Source organism: Scyliorhinus torazame, chromosome 18 (genome assembly GCF_047496885.1).
Source record: "Scyliorhinus torazame isolate Kashiwa2021f chromosome 18, sScyTor2.1, whole genome shotgun sequence".
Lineage (NCBI taxonomy): Eukaryota > Metazoa > Chordata > Chondrichthyes > Carcharhiniformes > Scyliorhinidae > Scyliorhinus > Scyliorhinus torazame.
The window spans coordinates 157,071,058-157,089,284 of NC_092724.1; the positions used below are offsets into that span (position 1 = coordinate 157,071,058).

Here is an 18,227-nt window from a genome sequence, read left to right on the forward strand (position 1 = left end):
CCAGTAGAAGGTATAATTACCCTCACAAATGGAGCCTCTGTTGGCTAATCTGGGGCGAAATTCTCCGACCCCCCGCCGGTTGCCGAAGTCTCCGGCACCGGAGATTCGGCGGGGGCGGGAATCGCGCCGCGCCGGTTGGCGGGCCCCCCCGCGCGATTCTCCGGCCCGGATGGGCCGAAGTCCCGCTGCTAAAATGCCTGTCCCGCCGGCGTAAATTAAACCACCTACCTTACCGGCGGGACAAGGCGGCGCGGGCGGGCTCCGGGGTCCTGGGTGTGTCGCGGGGCGATCGGGCCCGGGGGGTGCCCCCACGGGCCTGTGCCGTGGGGGCACTCTTTCCCTTCCGCCTCCGCCACGGTCTCCACCATGGCGGAGGCAGAAGAGACTCCCTCCACTGCGCATGCGTGGGAAGCTGTCAGCGGCCGCTAACGCTCCCGCGCATGCGCCGCCCGGAGATGTTATTTCCGCAGCAGCTGGCGGGGCACCAAAGGCCTTTTCCGCCAGCTGGCGGGGCGGAAAATCGTCCGGCGCCGACCTAGCCCCTTAAGGTTGGGGCTCGGCCCCCAAAGATGCGGAGCATTCCGCACCTTTGGGGCGGCGCGATGCCCGTTTGATTTGCGCCGTTCTGGGCGCCAGTCGGCGGACATCGCGCCGTTTCCGGAGAATTTCGCCCCTGGTCTTTCATTGAGCAGAAACCAAGTTTATGCAGCTCATGGACAATCATGGCTGTCTTGTGTACACTTTCTGTGGTGTGGGTGATTGTTCATGTCAAGGCACATTCCAACTTCCAAGCCGAATGGTTATCTTTCCTTGAGGGATATGGCACTAGGAAGTGCTGAGGGTTTTGGCCAAGGATGGTATCATGACCGGTACAGGCTTGGAGGGCTGAAGGGCCTGTTCCTCTGCTGTATCGTTCTTTGTGTGCTGCCTAGCCTAAGCATGGTTTTAGGAGGTGCAGACTTGTTTAGCATCTGCACCCCCTCTCAACCTCGTCAGCTGCTTGCAATTTGAACAAGGCCTGCATGTCTGGTATCTAGTCGGTTGCAGGAATTGCAGGAAGATGCTAGCTGGTTGAAATACCAATCACCTAAAGGGACTCCACTCAAGGTTTTGTCGAGTTTATTCCCTTAATCTTGGCTCTTAATGTTGCTGTTAATGTTAAAAGGCAGCAAACAAACAGGGCCCAGATAGCCACAGATGCAGGTGTGATCTTGTCCTCCAGGTGTCTGAAGAGAGCAATTCCAGATTGTCACTTCCTGCATTCAAATTGCCTCCTCCATCGCGGAATACCAGTGGCTTCCAGGCCCCCATTCTAGAATGGTGTCAACAGATTGAAAGTTAGCAAATGTAACACTGTTATTTAATGATGTGGAGATGCTGGCGTTGGACTGGGGTGAGATCAGTAAGAAGTCTTACAACACCAGGTTAAAGTCCAACAGGCTAGTGACATCGAAACAAACCTGTTGGACTTTAACCTGGTGTTGTAAGACTTCTTACTGACCGTTATTTAAGAAAGGAGAGAGAGAGAGAGAAATGGGGAACCACAGCCAATTAGCCTACCATCAATCATTGAGAAAATGTTGGAATATAACAAGGGCAGCATGGTAGCACAAGTGGATAGCACTGTGGCTTCACAGCGCCAGGGTCCCAGGTTCGATTCCCCGCTGGGTCACTGTCTGTGCGGAGTCTGCACGTTCTCCTTGTGTCTGCGTGGGTTTCCTCCGGGTGCTCCGGTTTCCTCCCACAGTCCAAAGATGTGCAGATTAGGTGGATTGGCCATGATAAATTGCCCTTAGTGACCAAAAAGGTTTGGGGGAGTTATTGGGTTACGGTTTCCTCCCACAGTCCAAAGATGTGCAGGTTAGGTGGATTGGCCATGATAAATTGCCCTTAGTGACCAAAAAGGTTTGGGGGGGGGGGTTATTGGGTTACGGGGATAGGGTGGAAGTGAGGGCTAAAGTGGGTCGGTGCAGACTCGATGGGTTGAAAGGCCTCCTTCGACACTGTATGTTCTATGTTCTAATAAGGAAGTTTAAACAATGCATCTAGAAAATAATGGTGGTATCTGATGTGGTTTGACAAAAGGTAAATTGTCTTTGTGTTAAAATTAAAAAGTAAAGCAGGGAGTTGATTGAAGGCAGATGTCTGGAGAAATTATGAGATGTGAATACTTGTGGAAAACAATTATTTTACATATGCGATTAAATAATGGGGCTACAGAGGTGGTAACTTCAAAGTGGAGAGATAATGAAGTTGACAGATCCCCTCCAAAAAACAACTTTACAGGATGAATAAGAGAAAGAAATAATTTAACTGTAGAATACTAACTAGTGAGAGAGAGACAGCTAACATCACAACTGCATTATGTTTTTAAAAATTCCTTCACGGGATGCGGGTGCGCAACCAAGGCCAGCATTTGTTGCCTGTCACTAATTGCGGTTGAAAATGAAATGAAAATCGCTTATTTTCACAAGTAGGGTTCAATGAAGTTACTGTGAAAAGCCCCTTGTCGCCACATTCCGGCGCCTGTTCGGGGAGGCTGGTACGGGAATTGAACCGTGCTGCTGGCCTGTCTTGATCTGCTTTAAAAGCCAGCTATTTAGCCCAGTGTGCTAAACCAGCCCCTGTTTAAGAGTCAATCACATTCCTTCCCTAAAGGATATTAGTGAACCAGATGGGTTTTTACGAGAATTGACGAGGGTTTCATGGTCATTAATTGACTTTTAATTCTAGATTTTTATTGAATTCAAATTTCAACATCTACTGCGACGGGATTCGAACCGGGTCCCCAGTGCATTACCCTGGGTGACTGGATTACTAGTCTAGTGACAATACCACTACGTCATTGCCTCCCCGGGGGATTTCGGGCTGAATTCTCTGCTTCACGATATCGGAAGCACGAATCCCAATCAGGGGAGCTCACTCACTGGGTAAGCATTCATACAGGGCAGCCTCACACATCAGGCCCAGTACCCTGCCACCTCTCGCTGAGGGTTACTCCAGGTGGGACGTTCAAATATCATGGGGGGGCCTTCCTGCCACATTCTCCAGCCCCCAATCCCCCACCCACCAACACCCCACTCCCCCAACTCTGTACACCCAGGCCCAGCCCATCCTGAACACCCTTCAGACAGAGGATAGAGGCAGGTCGGAATGTTGGTGCAAAAGAGTTTACTGGTAACTACATACATTGCCGTGGCCTAACCCCAATGTGCTACACCTGTGCCAACTTAAGTAGTGTCTAACTTTCTAATTTTATGTTCTCTACCGCTCCTTCTAGGTGTTACCCCAGACAGCACATCAGAGTGTAGGTGGCGTACGGCGTGTTTTGCCCTCTGACCTGAGATGCCTTTGGCGGCAGTCCTCTGGAGGGCCTGGACCTGGATGGGCCCAACTGACTTTTGGGTGTCACTGGTGACAACGTGCCACCCTGTTCTGCCCACTGCCCATCGGATGTGCCAGCGCCAGGTAAGGGGATTTGGAAGCACTAAAGTGTGCAAGCATCTCCCCTCTGGGAGACAATGGCAGGAGCCCTTCGCTTTCTCCTCCCTAGGGGTACTCGATGGCCTCTGGGCTACTCCATGGATCAGAGGTGAGGCCAAAGTGATTTCCGGAAGCTCCACCGCCACCTGGCGCTGCCAGCCCCGGAGGCCCGCTCTTGTCTGAGCCGTAGTCTTGATGCCCTCAACCATGGAGCAGTGAGACTGGCACACGTTCCTTAGCAAGTGAGATATGTCTTTCACTTAGCTGTGTCCTTCTGGCACTGTGCAATGTCCCTCTGAGATTGTGCCATGTCCCGCTGTGACTGGCCAAGGTCAGTCAGCGACCGGCCAATGTTCTCGATGCCCTCAGCCATGGCCTTTGGTGACTGGGCCAAGCTTTGGAGTGCTGCAGCAATGTCCATGTGGGCCCGGTACATGTCTGCCTGTGACTGGGCTCCCCTCTCAGTCGCCTCAGCCATTGTCCGCACAGATTTCCCAAGCCTTGGATGTCTAGACCCATGGCTATGATTTCTTGCCCCAAGCCTTATACTGTGGACGCCATCTATTGAATGTTGGCCTGGGTACCACGCGTTGTCTGCAAAATCTACTGTGCCTGAAGGTGGTTGGACTTATCCAACTGTACCTGCAGGCGCTAGAAAGTCGCTGACACCCCCTCCTGTAAATCCTGGCTCTGGGTCTGCATCTCTACCAGTGATGGGGTCATACCTTCCAGAAATGCAACACTTGTCCGGACTACAGCTGTTTCCTGGGATCAGGCAACCCTCAGTTTTCCCACTCCTTCTGGAGTCCCTGACTCCACCTGATGTGCTGCAGCCTGTGTGAAGTGGGCACCAGAAGGTGACCCAGGAGCCTCTTCATTAAAATGCCCCACCAAGGTGATAGTCTCTGCGATGGTGGAGAGTGCAGGTGACAGCAAGAGGTGATGAGAGGTTGGTGTCTTCCCTGGAATTAGGTACCAGGGTGTGCTAGGGATGTGGCTGGTGGGCAGGGACACAGGACAGCCCAGCCTCGTCTGATGGTGGTCCTGCAAGCCAAAAGACAAGAGACATGATGAGACCTAGGGAAGGAGTAATCTGTGGGAGAGGGGTAACTCACAAGGATATCATTGCGATCTTACTTGGTTGCCGTATGCTGACCTCAGCTTCCGAGACTGCCCTTTCCTTCGCCTCGCCTGCTAGCTCCATCACCCTCTGCTCCACGGGGGTTTGGATTTGCAGGCCTGTGATGCCCCATCCAGTTTTCTGGCACTCTCACCGATTATGGGCCGCCTTGTCCGAGGGGACACATAAAGGACCTGGTGAGATGCATGGAGGCGAGTTCCACAGGGGGTCTGTAGCTGGTGGCATGTGTGTGCAAGGCACCTGGCCAAAGAGGCCAATATAGGTGTTGGGGTTTGGTGGAGGGTGGGATGTATGGGAAATGTAGGCAGGTGTGTTTTGGCTCGCCTCTAGGGGAGTGAGGGATGATGTGAGGAGTGAGGGACAGGAGTGATGCCAGGGGCACAGAGGTGGTGACTCATCCTAGCTGTTCTAAGAAGTCCATTCATCTTCCTGCACTGGATTCCAGTCATCCTGGTGAGGTTGGCAGCACTGACTACCTCTACCACCTTCTCCGGAGCCTTGTTGACAATGGCAGGTTTTAGTCTCCGGCCCGCCTGGGAGAAGAGGGTGTTCCTCTTCTCCTCCACCACATCCAGCTTTTGATCAAGCTCCAACTCAGAGAAACTGGGGATAGGTCTCCTATAAGCTCTCTTCAAGGCTGACGAGTGGTGTACCACAAGGATCTGTTTTGGGGCCACTGCTGTTGGTCATTTTTATAAATGACCTGGAGGAGGGCGTAGAAGGATGGGTGAGTAAATTTGCAGATGACACTAAAGTCGGTGGAGCTGTGGACAGTACGGAAAGATGTTAAAAGTTACAGAGGGACATAGATAAGCTGCAGCGCTGGGCTGAGAGGTGGCAAATGGAGTTTAATGCAGAAAAGTGTGAGGTGATTCATTTTGGAAGGAATAACAGGAAGACAGAGTACTGGGCTAATGGTAAGATTCTTGGCAGTGTGGATGAGCAGAGAGATCTCGGTGTCCATGTACATAGATCCCTGAAAGTTGCCACCCAGGTTGAGAGGGTTGTTAAGAAGGCGTACGGTGTGTTAGCTTTTACTTTTTCTGAGTTACAAAGCCAGGGCTCAGAGTGTGGGTCAGGGCAAACCCCTAATCCAGCTCCTCACCTGCTCCAAAAAACTAATTCAAATTGAATCCAATTCATGGTCCCCACAAGAGAGACATACCAGATCTGAACCAAAGGCTCAATCTACACTTGATCTTAGCCAAAAGGCCGAGAAGCGAGGGATTGAATTTCAGAGCCATGAGATCATGTTGCAGCTGTACAAAACTCTGGTGCGGCCGCATTTGGAGTATTGCGTGCAGTTCTGGTCGCCGCATTGGAAAGGGTGCAGAGGAGATTTACCAGAATGTTGCCTGGTATGGAGGGAAGATCTTATGAGGAAAGGCTGAGGGATTTGCGGCTGTTTTCATTAGAGAGAAGGTTAAGAGGTGACTTAATTGAGGCATACAAGATGATCAGCGGATTGGATAGGGTGGACAGTGAGAGCCTTTTTCCTCAGATGGTGATGTCTAGCACGAGGGGACATAGCTTTAAATTGAGGGGAGATAGATATAGGACAGATGTCAGAGATAGGTTCTTTACTCAGAGAGTAGTAAGGGCGTGGAACGCCCTGCCTGCAACAGTAGTGGACTCGCCAACATTAAGGGCATTCAAATGGTCATTGGATAGGCATATGGACGATAAGGGAATAGTGTAGATGGGCTTTAGATTGGTTTCACAGGTCGGCGCAACATCGCGGGCTGGAGGGCCTGTACTGCGCTGTAATGTTCTATGTTCTATGCTTTTAAGAGCTCCAGACTGTCAGGCTCTCCAGTGCTAATTCCGGCCCCAGCGAATCAGACACCAGCAGGAACTGGAATTGATCTAAATTTATGTGGGCTGAGTGCTGGCTCATTTACATGTCCTGGCTCATTTTCTGAATAGGGCCTCCAACTGGAATGCGAAGCGCATGCAATTCAGTCCCAGTGGCAACACCCAGGGCGGGATTTACCGCCTGTTCACGCCAGCGGGAAATTCCGGTCCCACTCTGGAGCACGCATTTCCTAGCAGCGAGAGGTGCTGTCAACGGGAAATTCCAGTGGTAGATCCCACTGGCGGGCCTCCTCCACCACCAGAAAACACGCAGCGGGGTGGTCTGTAAAACCTGACCCAAGTCTCCCAAATGGAGAATTCTGCCCCTAGTCTCCTGAAAGAAGTAGCCATTTTCCACCTGAGTTGAACCTGAAGACTATTTCCAAGAAGTGGCCACCTTAACCTGGTTGTGGTAATTGTGGAGCTTTGACAAAGAGTCATCGGACTCGAAACATTCGCTCTTTTCTCTCCCTACAGATGCTGCCAGACCTGCTGAGATTTTCCAGCATTTTCTCTTTGGTTTCAGATTCCAGCACCGCAGTAATTTGCTGGTAATTACTTGCTGGGTTTAGCTGACAAAGCTACTTAAAATCGAATGTTGTTTGGGAAAAGGGGTGTCTCAGAGTTCAGGTAAATGTAGGTAGTTGGAGACCAAGTGATAATTTCATGTAAAATCCTGTGTGTATAGTCATCAGTATACTTAAGTGTCACAGCGCGTTATAGTCCTTCTTGTTGTGTATGTTTTGTCTTTAAGTTAACAAATGTTCTTTATTAATTGTTCACACAATGACTGGACTGTTCCTCACTGGGTTGTACATAGTTCGTCAGATACAAAAAAAACCACATACATCACTACAAATCGGTGTTCCAAGTTACTCTTCTGGGTTTTAACATCAGCGTGCTTCGTAACATTTGACAAATTAGTTTTTTGAAGATTCAACTAGTGGGGTGGATAAAAGCAAATCAGGAGATGTGCTATACTTTCAAAAGGCATTTTAGTGCCACATGGAAGGCTGATATGTGAGAAAATGGCTCATGGAGTTGAGGATAATATATTGGAAAGATGGAGGATTGGGTAACAGACAAGCAGGACAGAATATGGATAAACAGGACATTTTCAAGTTGCCAGGCTATAACCATTGGAGTCCTGCAAGGATGAATCCTCAGCTATTTATAATCTATATTAATGACTTGGACAAAGAGACTGAGAGTAACATAGCTAAGCTTATTCAAGGCAGAGTTGGACAGATATGTGATAGGCAAGGGAATGAAAGGTTATGGGAGGCAGATGGCAAAGTGGAGTTGAGACCACAACCAGATCTGCCAGGATAGTATTAAATGGTGGAACAGGCGCAAAGGACTGAATGGCCTACTCTTGCTCCAGAGTCCTATGTTCCTATGTCTGACTTTTTTGAACCCATCCTGGCTCCTTTCTGTTTCCCCGTGCTCTCTACTGATTGAGATGTCACAATGATACCATTCCTTGATTTTTCCTGTTTGATTTGGCTCATGGAATGGTGGCTGGTGTCTACAATCGGTCTGTACCATTTCCCATCTCTTTCTTTTTCTTCTTTATTGCTGCCGGTGACCCCAGCGGCTCCATACTCTTCCCCATACTCTCTCTCTCTCTCTAATCTTTCATGTTGCTGATGGCTCCAGCAGTGTCTGTGCTATTCCCCCACTCTCTATCACACTTATCCTTAACTACTGCCGATATCTCCAGCCAGCTCCACTTTCTTACCCTGCTCTCTCTCTCTTATCCTTTGCTGCTGTTGGTGTCTCCAGCTGATTCTGTGCTCTTCCCCATTCTCTTTTATACTTCACTGCTGATGGTGGCCCAACAGGACCGTGCTCTTCCCCTGTTTTGAGAAGATAGATATAAAACATTTATGAACATTCACTGGAGCACTCAACTCTCTGGAATGCAACACAAAACTCAAAAGTTCTTGTAAATGACAGCGTATCTTTTCCAAGTGGTCTTTCTCATATCACAGAAGTTTTATTGACAGTAATTTCATCTCAAGTGTAAAACGGTCCCTTTTCATAACATGAAGCACACAACGTTTGTTTAAATAAGATCAGCGATTTTGACATTAGCACTTAATTGCCAAAACGCCACTTTTCTGAGATGGTGGTAAGGATGAGAGAAGATAACTGTGCTATAAAAGGGAAATGAGTGACAGCAGAATGGTGGCACTGTCTACAGGAGATTTGATTTTACTCTATCATATTGTGGCAGGAAAGAGATCTCACCCACAATACACTGATGCACAACTCAACCATGCTCTTGGGGAAACATCTTAATGGGGGCCAAGAAATTCAGAATTTTGGGGAAAATCTTATGAATCATCTCTGATCTCAGAGAATTACCATTAGATCTGGAAGTGGGCCATTTATCTGCCTCCTGACTGTAAATGTCAAAGCAGAGAAACATAGAAACTAGAAGTAGGTCATTCTGCCCTTTTAGCCTGTTCTGCCATTCATTATGATCATGACTGATCACCCAACTCAATAGCCTGTCCCTCTTTCCCCCATATCCTTTGATCCCTTTAGCCCAAGAGCTGTCTTTAACTCCTTCTTGAAAACAAACAATGTTTTGGCTCAACTACTGTCTGTGGTACGAATTCCACAGCTCACCACTCTCTGGGTGAAGAGATTTCTCCTCGTCTCTGTCCTAAATGGTTTATCCTGTATCCTCAGACTGTGACCCTTGGTTCTGGACTCATCCTCCATCGGGAACATCCTTCCTGCACCTATCCTGTCTAGTCCTGTTAGAATTTTATAGGTTTCTATGAGATACCCTCTTATTCTTCTAAACTCCAGCAAATATAATCCTAACCGACTCAATTTCTCTTCATACATCAGTCCTGCCACCCAAGGAATCAGTCTGGTAAACCTTATCTGGACTCCCTCTATAGCAAGAACATCCTTCCTCAGTGTTGGTTGAGTTGGGTTACTGGGTTATGGGGATAGGGTGGTGTGGGCTTGGGTAGGGTGCTCTTTCCAAGAGCCGGTGCAGACTCGATGGGCTGAATGGCCTCCTTCTGCACTGTAAATTCTATGATTCTATGATTCGAGAAGAAGACCAAAATTGCGCCCAATATTCCAGGTGTGGACTCCCTAAGGGCCTGTATGACTTCAGCAAGACATCCCTACACCTGTACTCAAATCCTTTTGTTATGAAGGCCAACATAATCTAACGGGGGTGGGTGGGAGGGGGGAATTACTGGGTTGCTGCTGCTGGGGAGAGGGGGGAGCTGATATGGGAGGGGATGGGTGGGGGGGCACCGCCTGGGGGAGATACAGCTGCGTAGGAACCGGGTGAGGAGCTGGAAAAAGGTGATGGCTAATCGACAAGGGGGGGGGGGGGGGGGGGGGGTAGGAAGCCCCCCCAACCCGGCTGATCACGTGGAACGTGAGAGGGCTGAACGGGCCGATAAAGAGGGCACGGGTACTCGCACACCTTAAGAAACTTAAGGCAGATGTGGTTATGTTACAGGAAACGCACCTGAAACTGATAGACCAGGTTAGGCTACGCAAAGGATGGGTGGGGCATGTGTTCCATTCGGGGCTAGATGCGAAAAACAGGGGGGTGGCTATATTAGTGGGGAAGCGGGTAATGTTCGAGGCAAAGACTATAGTGGCGGATAACGGGGGCAGATACGTGATGGTGAGTGGCAAACTACAGGGGGAGACGGTGGTTTTGGTAAACGTATATGCCCCGAACTGATGCCAATTTTATGAGGCGGATGCTAGGACGCATTCCGGACCTAGAGATGGGAAAGCTGATAATGGGGGGAGATTTTAATACGGTGTTGGAACCAGGGCTGGATAGGTCGAAGTCCAGGACTGGAAGGAGGCCGGCAGCAGCCAAGGTACTTAAAGATTTTATGGAGCAGATGGGAGGTGTAGACCCGTGGAGATTTAGCAGACCTAGGAGTAAGGAGTTCTCGTTTTTCTCCTATGTCCATAAAGTCTACTCGCGAATAGACTTTTTTGTGCTGGGAAGGGCGTTGATCCCGAAGGTGAGGGGAACGGAGTATACGGCTATAGCCATTTCGGATCACGCTCCACACTGGGTAGACTTGGAGATAGGGGAGGAAACAGGAGGGCGCCCACCCTGGAGAATGGACATGGGACTAATGGCAGATGAGGGGGTGTGTCTAAGGGTGAGGGGGTGCATTGAAAAGTACTTGGAACTCAATGATAATGGGGAGGTCCAGGTGGGAGTGGTCTGGGAGGCGTTGAAGGCGGTGGTTAGAGGGGAGCTGATATCAATAAGGGCACATAAAGGGAAGCAGGAGAGTAAGGAACGGGAGCGGTTGCTGCAAGAACTTTTGAGGGTGGACAGACAATATGCGGAAGTACCGGAGGAGGGACTGTACAGGGAAAGGCAAAGGCTACATGTAGAATTTGACTTGCTGACTACGGGCACTGCAGAGGCACAATGGAGGAAGGCACAGGGTGTACAGTACGAATATGGGGAGAAGGCGAGCAGGTTGCTGGCACACCAATTGAGGAAAAGGGGAGCAGCGAGGGAAATAGGGGGAGTGAGGGATGAGGAAGGAGAGATGGAGCGGGGAGCGGAGAGAGTGAATGGAGTGTTCAAGACATTTTATAAAAAATTATATGAAGCTCAACCCCCGGATGGGAGGGAGAGAATGATGGGCTTCTTGGATCGGCTGGAATTTCCCAAGGTGGAAGAGCAGGAAAGGGTGGGACTGGGAGCACAGATCGAGGTAGAAGAAGTGGTGAAAGGAATTAGGAGCATGCAGGCGGGAAAGGCCCCGGGACCGGATGGATTCCCAGTCGAATTCTATAGAATATATGTGGACTTGCTCGCCCCGGTATTGAGGAGGACCTTTAATGAGGCAACGGAAAGGGGACAACTGCCCCCGAGACTATGTCTGAAGCAACGATATCGCTTCTCTTAAAGAAGGAAAAGGACCCGCTACAATGCGGGTCCTATAGACCTATTTCCCTCCTAAATGTAGATGCCAAGATCCTGGCCAAGGTAATGGCAATGAGAATAGAGGAATGTGTCCCGGGGGTGGTCCACGAGGACCAAACTGGGTTTGTGAAGGGGAGACAGCTGAACACGAATATACGGAGGCTGTTAGGGGTAATGATGATGGCCCCACCAGAAGGGGAAACGGAGATAGTAGTGGCAATGGATGCCGAGAAAGCATTTGATAGAGTGGAGTGGGATTATTTGTGGGAGGTGTTGAGGAGATTTGGTTTTGGAGAGGGGTATGGTAGATGGGTGCAGCTGTTGTATAGGGCCCCAATGGCGAGCGTGGTCACGAATGGACGGGGATCTGCATATTTTCGGCTCCATAGAGGGACAAGGCAGGGATGCCCTCTGTCCCCATTATTGTTTGCACTGGCGATTGAGCCCCTGGCGATAGCGTTGAGGGGTTCCAAGAAGTGGAGGGGAGTACTTAGAGGAGGAGAAGAACACCGGGTATCTTTGTATGCGGACGATTTGCTACTATACGTGGCAGACCCGGCGGAGGGGATGCCAGAAATAATGCGGATATTTGGGGAGTTTGGGGATTTTTCAGCGTATAAATTGAACATGGGGAAAAGTGAGTTGTTTGTGGTGCATCCAGGGGAGCAGAGTAGAGAAATAGAGGACCTACCGTTGAGGAAGGTAACAAGGGACTTTCGTTACCTGGGGATCCAGATAGCCAAGAATTGGGGCACATTGCATAGGTTAAATTTAACGCGGTTGGTGGAACAAATGGAGGAGGATTTCAAGAGATGGGATATGGTATCCCTGTCACTGGCAGGGAGGGTGCAGGCGGTTAAGATGGTGGTCCGCCCGAGATTCCTCTTTGTGTTTCAGTGCCTCCCGGTGGTGATCACGAAGGCTTTTTTTAAAAGGATTGAAAAGAGCATCATGGGTTTTGTGTGGGCCAGGAAGACCCCGAGAGTGAGGAAGGGATTCTTACAGCGTAGCAGGGATAGGGGGGGGCTGGCACTACCGAGCCTAAGTGAGTATTATTGGGCCGCTAATATTTCAATGGTGAGTAAGTGGATGGGAGAGGAGGAGGGAGCGGCGTGGAAGAGATTAGAGAGGGCGTCCTGTAGGGGGACTAGCCTACAGGCTATGGTGACAGCCCCATTGCCGTTCTCACCGAGGAACTACACCACAAGCCCGGTGGTGGTGGCTACACTGAAGATTTGGGGACAGTGGAGACGGCATAGGGGAAAGACTGGAGCCTTGGGGGGGTCCCCGATAAGAAACAACCATAGGTTTGCCCCGGGGGGAATGGATGGGGGATATGGAATGTGGCAAAGAGCAGGAATAACGCAACTGAAAGATCTGTTTGTGGATGGGAAGTTCGCGAGTCTGGGAGCGCTGACCGAGAAATATGGGTTGCCCCAAGGGAATGCATTCAGGTATATGCAACTGAGGGCTTTTGCGAGGCAACAGGTGAGGGAATTCCCGCAGCTCCCGACACAAGAGGTGCAGGACAGAGTGATCTCAAAGACATGGGTGGGGGATGGTAAGGTGTCAGATATATATAGGGAAATGAGGGATGAAGGGGAGACTATGGTAGATGAACTAAAAGGGAAATGGGAAGAAGAGCTGGGGGAGGAGATCGAGGAGGGGCTGTGGGCAGATGCCCTAAGCAGGGTAAACTCGTCGTCCTCGTGTGCCAGGCTAAGCCTGATTCAGTTTAAGGTATTACACAGGGCGCATATGACTGGAGCACGGCTCAGTAAATTTTTTGGGGTGGAGGATAGGTGTGCGAGGTGCTCGAGAAGCCCAGCGAATCATACCCATATGTTTTGGTCATGCCCGGCACTACAGGGGTTTTGGATGGGGGTGACAAAGGTGCTTTCAAAAGTAGTGGGGGTCCGGGTCGAACCAAGCTGGGGGTTGGCTATATTTGGGGTTGCACAAGAGCCGGGAGTGCAGGAGGCGAGAGAGGCCGATGTTTTGGCCTTTGCGTCCCTAGTAGCCCGGCGCAGGATCTTGCTAATGTGGAAAGAAGCCAAGCCCCTGGGGGTGGAGACCTGGATAAATGACATGGCGGGGTTTATAAAGCTAGAGCGGATTAAGTTCGTCCTAAGGGGGTCGGCTCAAGGGTTCACCAGGTGGTGGCAACCGTTCGTCGAATACCTCGCAGAAAGATAGATGGAATGGAAAAAAGAAGGCAGCAGCAGGGGGAGGAGGAACCAGAAGGACTCTCAGGGTTGTTAATATATACTGTATAATATGTATAGGTCGTTGCTACAGATAATTATATATTGGACTGTTAAATTATATTTTTGGAGAGTGTTACTTGTGATAAGGCAGTTGCCAATTAGGGTTAGTTTTCATTTTTGTTATTTATTATTTATTCATTTTTTGTTTATAAAATAGGTCATTGCTATTTGTGTTGTTATAATATTGTGTAAAGGATGCACAATGTACTGTGTTGGTTGACCAAAAATTTTCAATAAAGTATTTATAAAAAAAAAAATGAAGGCCAACATACTATTTGCATTCTTCACAGTATGCTGCACCTGCATGTTTACCTTCAGCAACTGGTGTAAAAGGACACTCAAATCTTGTTGCACATCCTCTTAAACTATCCAAAATGGATAACCTCACATTATTCACACTATACTGCATTTGTCGTTCATTTGTACACTCAACTTGTCCAAATCACCACTGAAGCATCTCTGCATCCTCCTCACAGCTCACCCTCCTACCCAGCTTTGTGTCATCTGCAATTATGGAGATATCGGGTGGGATTCTCCGGTATCCGGCAGGGCAGGCCGAACTGGTAGCAAAGAGTGGCGTGAACCACTCCGGCGTCGGGCAGCCCGGAAGGTGCGCCGAAGGGCCTCCGCCGGCCGCCACAAGTTGGCGCATGAGCATGAGCGCCAGCGTGTTCCCAGAACCGCTGCCGTGATCCCTGCGCATGCGAAGGGGGTTTCTTCTCCGCGCCGGCCATGGCGGAGCTTTGCACAGATCGGTGGGCCCCCATCGCGGGCCAGGCCACCGTGGGGCCCCCCCTGGGGCCGGATCCTCCCGCGCCCCTCTGAGGACTCCGCAGGCCACCCTCAGAGCCAGGTCCCGCCATTACAGAACTTGTGTAATTCACGCCGGTAGGACTGGCCGAAAACGGGCAGCCGCTCGGCCCATCGGGGACTGGAGAATCGTTGGGGGGCCCACTGCCAACGGCCCCCGAACGGCGCGATCCCCGCCCCCGCCGGCAGCTGGCGTCAGAGCGGCGGGTCGGGATTCACGCCACCCCCCGCCGATTCTCTGACCTGGCGGGGGGTCGAAGAATCCCATCCATTATATTTAGTTCCCTCCTCTAAATCATTAATATGCTTTGTGAATAGCTGGAGTATGAGCACTGATCCCTGCGATGTCGCATTACTGCATGCCACTTGGAATATACTTGTTTATTCCTACTCTTTGTTTCCTGTCTGCCAAACAGCTTTTTCAATCCATCTCAATGGACTACCCCCAATCCCATGCGCTTTAATTTTACATGTTAATCTCTTATGCGTGATCTTGTCGATAGCCTTCTGAAAGACCAAATATACCACATCCATTAGCTCCCCCTCAGCAATTCTACTAGTTACATGGAATCATAGAAAAGTTACAGCACAGAAGGAGGCCATTCGCCCCATCTTGTCCATGCCTGCCCTTGAAGAATTCCAGTAGATTTGTCAAACATTGTTTCCCTTTCATAAATCCATGTTGACTCTGTCTAATCCTGCCATTGATTTCCAAGTGCTCTGCTGGTAAATCTTTTATAATATTGGGTGCATTTTCCCCACTACTGACATCAGGCTGACTGATCTATAATTTCTTGTTTCTTGCTACCTCCCTTTTAAAATAGTGAGGTTACATTACTACCTATCGAAGAACAGGGAATTTATTTTCCATTTCATACTTAAGTCTCAATTAAAAGAAAATGGCAAATGAATAGGCAGAAGCACAATATAAGCAGGTAGAAATTTCATTGGACGTGAAATAGCCCAATCGACCCTTGGAGTCTGTTCCATCGTTCAGATAGATCACAGCAAATTTGTATCTTAACCCGATTTATTTGCCCTGGTTCCATATCCCTTAATATCATAGAATTTACAGTGCAGAAGGAGTCCATTCAGCCCATCGAGTTTGCACAGGACCTTGGAAAGAGCACCCTACCTAAGCCCACACCTCCACCCTATCCTCACACTTCTACCCTATCCCTACACCTCTACCCTATCCCTGTAACCCCACCTAACCCAACCTTTATTTTTGGACACTATGGACAGTTTAGTGTGGCCAATCCACCTACCCTGCACATCTTTTGGATTGTGGGGGCGAAACCCACGCAAACACGGGGAGAATGTGCAAACTCCACGCGGACAGTGACCCAGAGCCGGGATCGGACCTGGGATCTCAGCGCCATGATGCAACAGAGGATTGGAGCAATCTTTATTGGATGTTCACTGCACGGAGCAGGGGTGATGTCATCAAGCTGTCCCAACAGAAAATCATATTAAAAGATTTTCACAAATACACAATTAGGAAACAAAAAGGAGTAAAATAAAATTACTCATAGAAATGTTTTACATGTAACAAATTAAGGGTTGGGACAACCATACAGGTGAAGGTAGAAGCTAAAATATTCTGGAAAAAACTTGAAAAATAATTGATAAAATATAGTTAAAAATTGTAAGAATTAATCATTCGGAATAATTACATATTTTTAATAATAAATTATATATTTTTTCAGGGCCAGTTCTGTTATGCATTAAATTCTATTAATCACATTGCTGTTAAAAACTCAGTTATACGTGATTAAACAAGGCACAACTTTTTATGGGATTCCTGACTGTGATGGAGGAAGTTGAAGTTTATGATTGCCAGTTCTATGGGTGGAATGCCTATGCCGGAGCCCTGACCGTGACTTCAGGATTTCCACGCTGATCTGTGTGTGTGACAGAGGTTGGGGTCTGTTTCAGTGGGGTAATGATGATGAATGTTGGCAATCTTCACATACACAAAATCTGGCGTGCTAGTTCCTGAAACTTAAAATTTGCTTAAGGTTCATGCTTACAGTGTTACAGTCCCAGCTTGTTTTACTACTGGATAGGAAGATTCAAGAATAGAACCCTGGCTCAAAAGATCATCAGCGGGATTATCCATCGGCAAGATCCTCCGCCCCATCAGCAGCGCACCCACGCCCTCGCGTTTCCCGATGGCGTGGGGTGGCTAACAATGGGAAACCCCATTGGCCGGCTGTGGGAATGGAGAATCTCGCTGACGGCGGCAGCGCGTCGTGCCAGAAAACGGGGCTGGCGGGACAATGAATCCCGTCCCGTGCTTTTACTTTTATTTTAGAAAATGTGGAGGAACAGAGTCACAGGATTGCTACTTAGTTTTTAACAACAAGAAAAACATATTTATGAAACATGAAAAGTTTGATTATGATACAATACTCTTTTACTTCCCCCTTAGCTTCACAAATGTGCAGCTTTCAAAAATAACATCCACTCTGAACCAAATAGCCAAAGCCGCTCAATTGATTTTCCATGGATTCCTTCTCACTATCCCCCCAAGTGATTGTCACGTGCTTTATAATATTTCAAACAATGCTTTCCATCAGCAGTTTGCATTAAGAATCCATTCCAGGTTTTCCAACTAGCCTTTTAAAGCAGCTTCCACTCCACCTTTTATAAGGAATCCAGCACCAGGTTTCCTCCTCTCCTTTCAGGTTTCCTTTGTCTTTTACACTAACTCAGGTACTCGGTCCCCAGCAGAACACTGTTGTTTCAAACGATGGAAACAGGGACACCAAATCTTATGATTGCTTCAGATATGTGGCTTGTCAGTAGCCAACCTTGTCTGCTCTTCTCTTCCCAGAACTGACTTTGGCTTTCATAAACAATCTCCTGCTCTCAAGGAATTTCCTCTTAGTTATTTTAACTTCAGACTTCTTGGAAACTTCTCTTCAAGTCCTTACTAGCTATTATTTTAGTTTCTTGCATTTGTTTTCTTAACCATGACTCCATGGTATGTCTTTTCTTCATGCAACACTAAGAGAGATGTTTCCTCTCCAGCCTTCTAAAGCCAATTGCTATAAAATCAGCTAAAGTTACACTCAAAAAGCCTTCTTACCCTAAAGGTACCTCTCTCTCTCTTCATTGGACGGGGTATCGAGTATAAAAGCTCGCAGATTATGTCAGTTATATAAAACATTGGTTAGGCTACATTTGTTATACTGTGTCCAATTCTGGTCACCACACGACAGAAGCACGTGGAGGCTTTGGAGAGAGTACAGAAAAGGTTTACCAGGATGTTGCCTGGTGTAGAGGGTATTAGCTATGAGGAGAGATTGAATAAACTGGGATTGTTCTCCCTAGGGAGGCGGAGGCTGAGGGCCAACCTGATAGAAGTTGATAAAATTATTAGGGGTATAGATAGGGTAAACAGTTGGAGGCTTTTCCCAGGGTGGAAATGACGTCTGTTGCATCTTTTACCTTATGCAAAACAAGCTGGTATGATCGATAGGTGCTGGCTGTTGCAGTTGGAGCAGGGCATCCCTGTAGTGTGAATACCTCAGTTTTCTGCCTATAAACTTGCTTTGTTTCTCCGATTGTTTGTTTAACATATAGTTTTCGATGCTGCTTATAACGTAACATTTTTTAATCGCAGCAACTGCTTGAGAACTAATTCGCTTTTTATTCTACAATCTACTCGATCCCTGAGTAAGTCTTCAGTGAGACTACCAAACGGACATTTCTT

At 48.6% G+C, this 18,227-nt stretch overlaps 1 protein-coding gene and 1 non-coding gene across 2 annotated transcripts in view; both read right to left on the reverse strand.

Moving 5' to 3' along the window:
* The window catches only part of LOC140395669 (cytoplasmic phosphatidylinositol transfer protein 1-like), a 471,494-nt gene that overhangs the window by 188,719 nt on the left and 264,548 nt on the right, over positions 1–18,227 (reverse strand). The window lies entirely within an intron of this gene.
* On the reverse strand, positions 5,660–5,848 carry LOC140395788 (U2 spliceosomal RNA). The gene has a single exon (XR_011936302.1). It is a non-coding gene; the product is annotated as a U2 spliceosomal RNA (small nuclear RNA).